Consider the following 5,785-nt stretch of genomic DNA (forward strand, 5'->3'; position numbering starts at 1 on the left):
CAGACTTCTACAACACCGTACCTCTGGCTGGAGAAAGCCCCATGGACTACTGGATCCGCCTGAACAAAGCCGTGGATGTAGCAGATGAGTGTCTGAGAAGGCAGGGGAAGAATATCGGAGATCCCGCTCATGAAGTCACTATGATGTTTGTAAAGCATTGCCCTGACCCTGCACTCACCAGTGTCCTGAAATGCAGAACGGCAGAGAAATGGACATCACATGAAATACAGGAACATCTCATTGAACATCAGAGGGAGGCCAAGACAAGAAATCAAGGTAAAACATACCGGCCACCACAGCAGAGGCAGGTTAGTGCTCACGTTCAGGCTTCAACACTGGAAGATGTATCTACTGATAATGTGAGGGAGCACACTTGTGAGCAAAACATGACAGGGCCATTGTCCACTCCTCCTGCTGAGAGTACTTGCATTCAGTCACTCATCAGTCTGCTAGATCGTGTTTTGGAGCAGAAGACTCAGACGGCAGTCAATATAAGACCAAACAGAGAACAAGCAAATTCTCCCCAAAGGAGATGTAAAGTCTGTCAGGCAGCTGATCACTCTACTACAATGCACTGCAGACAGGAGAACTTGTGCATGAACTGTTTCAGACCAGGTCACTGGAGGCGAGAATGTCGGCAACGCAGGCCAGGACGCAATGCCCCGCCCCACCTCAGCCAGTCTCCACCCACAGAAGGGCAAGCTACAGCACCTTTAAACTAAATAGCTCACACTCGGAGAGGGGACGTGTGGGCATCAAAGAGGGAACCCTCGAATGTGGTGAAGATTTAAAGGAGGTGTATTCAAAAATATGCAAAGCAATGCCTGATACCACAGTAATTGTTCAAAACATCCACAGGGTTGAAGCATTTGGTGAATTATTTCACGCTCCTGTGACCATAAATGGTTCTGTTCAGCTGCGAGGATTACTTGACTCTGGATCGATGGCTTGCACAATCAGTGAGGTTGCAGAACGGAGACTCTTATCTGAAAATACCTTGATCCAACAACAAGAAATGACACAGAACATTGTCCTTGTTGGTTGTGGAGGAGTGCGGGTGAGCCCAAAGTGCATGTATGACATGGAACTGACATTGTATGGGATTAAGTGCATGGTACCAGTTTTGGTGGTTGCTGGTCAGAATGATGAACTCATTGTAGGCACCAACCTGTTGAAGTATGTAGTCCGTCAGATGAAGAAGGATGATACTTACTGGAAACTTGTCTCATGCAATGGACAGGAGTCTGCAGAATGCGAACGGTTCTTGGAGATGATGGCTGGCCTCACAAGGTGGAGAGGGGAGGATGTGCCAGACAAGGTGGGAACAGTCAAGCTGACACAGGCAGTGACACTACAACCTCAGCAGGAGTACTTGTTGTGGGGCAGGTTGCCAAGTAATGTCCCTATGTCACCTGGGAGTACAGTGATGGTGGAGCCCACCTCATCTAAGTGTGCCCCCCGAGGCATAATGGTCGGCAGAGTGGTCACACACTTATGGGGAGATGGCTGGACTCCAATGAGAGTGACAAATATCACTGGAAAGCCCCTCACCCTAGAAAGAAACTGCAAGCTAGCAGATGTCTCTCCTTGCGTGGCAGCCGAAGACTTCACATTGCTTCAAGGCTCCTGTCAGAAAGAAAATGACACGGATAAGACAACACATGACCGACATAAGACTGTGGATAACACTGACCTGAAACATAAACTGAAGGACCTTGGACTGGGAGATGTTGACATTGACGGTTGCCAGGTGAGCCCCTCTACCAAGAATCAGCTGGTGGAAATGCTTGAACAATATCAAGATGTGTTCTCAAAGCACCATCTAGATTGTGGGGAAGCCAAGGGCTTTGTGCACAGGATTCGGCTCACAGACGACCATCCCTTCCGCCTCCCATATCGCAGAGTGCCCCCGGCTCATTACCAAAAATTGCGCCAAGTCCTCACTGAGATGGAAGAGCAAGGAATCATTCGAAAATCAGTGAGTGAATTTGCTTCCCCTTTGGTGATGGTTTGGAAAAAGAACGGTGACCTCAGGATATGCACAGATTTCCGGTGGCTGAATGCGAGAACCATAAAGGATGCTCACCCTCTGCCTCATCAAGCAGACTGCCTTGCTGCCCTTGGCGGGAATTCGGTTTTCAGCACCATGGACTTGACATCAGGGTTCTATAACCTGCCCATGCATGAGGAAGACAAGAAGTACACCGCCTTCACAACACCACTGGGCTTGCATGAGTATAACAGGATGCCACAAGGCCTGTGTAATAGCCCTGCATCCTTTATGAGAATGATGCTGAGCATCTTTGGTGACCTCAACTTTAGCACCCTGCTGTGCTATCTCGATGACCTCCTGGTCTTTGCTCCGTCAGAGCAAGAAGCCCTCAACAGACTGGAGGCCGTCTTTCAGAGGCTGAGAGAACACAACCTGAAGTTGAGTCCAAAAAAGTGTCATCTGTTGCGACGCTCCGTGAAATTCCTCGGCCACCTTATTGATGGTGATGGGGTGGCTGTTGACCCAGGAAAAGTGGAGGTCATTGTCAGGATGACAAGGAAAGATTTGATGGAAGATGACGGCTGCACACCTTCAGTTCGGAGAGTGAAATCGTTCCTTGGAATGATATTCTATTACCAACATTTCATTCCGAACTGTTCCTCTATCGCCAAACCTCTGTTTGCTCTCACAGCTGGCCAAAAGCGAAGAGGAAAGACTGGCAAATCAAACCAGAAGACAGGGGTTTTCAGAAAGCTAAAACCTACAGATTGGACCGATGATTGTGACTCCGCCTTCCTCAGTCTCAAGGACAAGCTCCTGAACTGTGTGGTCCTCGCACACCCAGACTTCTCCAAACCGCTGGTCCTCTCCATCGACGCCTCTCTCAATGGTCTAGGAGCGGTTTTGTCCCAGATACCAGAGGGTGAGACAAAGGCCCGTCCAATCGCCTTTGCAAGCAAGACTCTGACTGGCTCACAAAAGAGGTATCCCGCCCATCGCTTGGAATTTTTAGCGCTCAAGTGGAGTGTTTGTGAGAAATTCGGTCATTGGTTGAAGGGACATTCTTTTACAGTGTGGACCGATAATAATCCATTGACTTATTTGATGACTAAACCAAAACTTGATGCCTGTGAACAGCGGTGGGTGGCCAAGCTGTCCCCATACACCTTCAGCATCAAGCATATCCCCGGAACGAAGAACGTTGTGGCGGATGCCTTGAGTAGAGACCCTTTTTCCAGGTCAGTGAGTCAAAGGCTGATCAGTGAGCCATACGAGGATCTCGTGGCAGAGGCTAAGGCTACAAAGGCGGAAGGAGTGCAAGATGTTTTTCGGTGCAGGGTTCAATGCTCTCAGGCACCTGACTCAGTCTGTGCAAGTGCAAATGTCTCTTGTGGCAATCAATTTGGAAGTCAGAGTTCCTCTGATGTTAAATCCATTTGTGTAGCTCACATTGAGTGGGAAGAGGCAGCAGAGTCACGAGCGGTACAGTTTTTTAAGGCTCTTCCTCAGATAGCACCTTCCGAACAAGAGGCACTTCCAGCTCTGTCTCTTGAGGAACTTCGGCACAGTCAGGAGTCGGACCCAGACATTCGGGGGGTTTTGCTATTTGTAGAACGGGGAGAACCGCCATCCAGAAGGGAGAGAAGTAACTTACCTCATAAGGCACGAGCACTCTGTAAGCAATGGCATCGTCTGAGAGTTCAAGATGGAGTCCTCTATAGGACAATCAGGGACCCATTGACTAGACACACAAGGTATCAACTCGTCTTACCATCGACCTGTAAAGCCAAGGCCCTTTCTGGAGTGCATGATCTTGCGGGGCACCAAGGACAAGCCAGAACCCTGCACCTTGCCAGACAGCGCTTTTTCTGGCCACAAATGGAAAGAGACATTAAGGATTACGTGAAATGCTGCCGACGATGTGTCCTTGCAAAAACCCCTGAACCAGCTGCCCGAGCTCCATTGGAGAGCATCCACACCTCAGCACCCATGGAGTTGGTGTGTATCGATTTTTGGAGCGCCGAGGATAGCAAGCAGAGATCTGTGGATGTTCTGGTTGTAACAGACCACTTCACAAAGTTGGCTCATGCTTTCCCCTGTGTAAACCAGACGGCGAAACAAGTTGCAAAGAAGTTGTGGGATAATGTGTTTTGCATATATGGTTTTCCGGAGCGGATTCATTCCGATCAGGGAGCCAATTTTGAAAGCAAACTAATATCAGAACTCCTCAGTCTCGCAGGGGTAGCAAAGTCACATACAACGGCATATCATCCTATGGGAAACGGACAGACTGAAAGATTCAATAGGACGCTAGGCAGTATGCTACGTTCCTTACCACTGGCAGCAAAACAACACTGGGCACAGCAGATACAAACCCTGACATTCGCTTACAATGCTACTGTGCATGAAACAACTGGATATGCTCCATTCTATCTGATGTTCGGTCGAATCCCTAGACTCCCGGTAGATATGGTCTTCCAGCAGGTCCTTAAGGACACCAATGTGGTTGACTACAAGACCTATGCTGGCAAACTGATGGCGAGCCTTCGTGAAGCTGCTAGTATTGCCCAGCAGCATGCAAGAAAAGAACAGCAGCATCAAGCCGATGGCTACAACAAAAAGGTCCGGGGCACCTGTCTGAATGTGGGGGATAGAGTTTTGCTTGCCAATAAAGCAGAGAGAGGGAAGAGAAAGTTGGCAGATAAGTGGGAACCCACAATCTATACAGTCATAGACTGTAATCCCCAAACTCACATCTACAAAATCAAGGATGAGAGTGGAAAGACCAAGGTGGTGCATCGGAACTTGATATTGGATGTGAGCTTTTTACCAATCCCCGAACAAACCGGTGCAGAACCCAGTTCAGCCACCACAGATGAGATCAGTGGGTCTCAGACTCGGCTAGCAGATGCCTTGAGGGGTCTGTCAGAGGAAACTTCAGAGATCCGGACCAACTCATGGGTGAGCATGTCACCGGATGTTGACTGTGAGTCATTGGGGGATGGTAAGGAGACGAAAGAGATGGATGAGAGGTCAGAATCCTCAACTTTGGACACTGATCAGATGTCATGTGCAGGTTCTCATGACAATTCTGCAGATGGTGGGAGTGTGGAACGGAGGGAGGAGGTTTTACCTCCGAGAGACTTGCCTGATGTTACAGTGGATGGTGATCAAGCACCAATGCAAAATTCAGGGCTTGAGAGACATGCTGTCAGGACCCGTACAGGCAGGGTTGTTAAGGCGGTTAATCGCCTAATTGAGAACATGGCCCAGAAACCACTTCCAAGGGGTATTATGAGAGGGTTTGGCAGAAAATCTCAGTCTTTGCTGACTCTGTTCTGAGGTGTGATAGATGGGGGTACAGCTACGTACAAATTGTAGTATTTTTTATTTTTTTTATTTATTTTTTTTTCATTCATTATTCATCATCATTCTTATGTATCTTTTTGTTCATGCACGATAAATGTTTTCATTGGTAGGGTTGTGTGCCAAGATTGGGTGTGGTGTATAAGGCACCATATTAACTAGGAGACACAGTAGCCTGATCAACTTCTGTCTTCTCTGAACTTATTTCATAAGTAGCTTTTCATGCTGTATTGAGGAATCTGATTCCGGGGGTCATCTTGGTTTGAGTGAATGTGACCATTGTAGATTGCACAAATTACTGATTACAGTTCCTTCCTAATGTTTGGGATTTTGGAGAAATTAAGGAGGGGTGAATGTAACGGACAAGGAAAGAGTTTTGTATAATTTTTTGTTTTATTTTATTAATTTCACCAAAATCCTTTCTAT

This window comes from Seriola lalandi, unplaced genomic scaffold (assembly GCF_002814215.2).
Source record: "Seriola lalandi dorsalis isolate HSWRI2012SDOR001 ecotype SW California unplaced genomic scaffold, Sedor1 jcf7180002054437, whole genome shotgun sequence".
In the NCBI taxonomy this organism is placed as follows: Eukaryota; Metazoa; Chordata; class Actinopteri; order Carangiformes; family Carangidae; genus Seriola; species Seriola lalandi.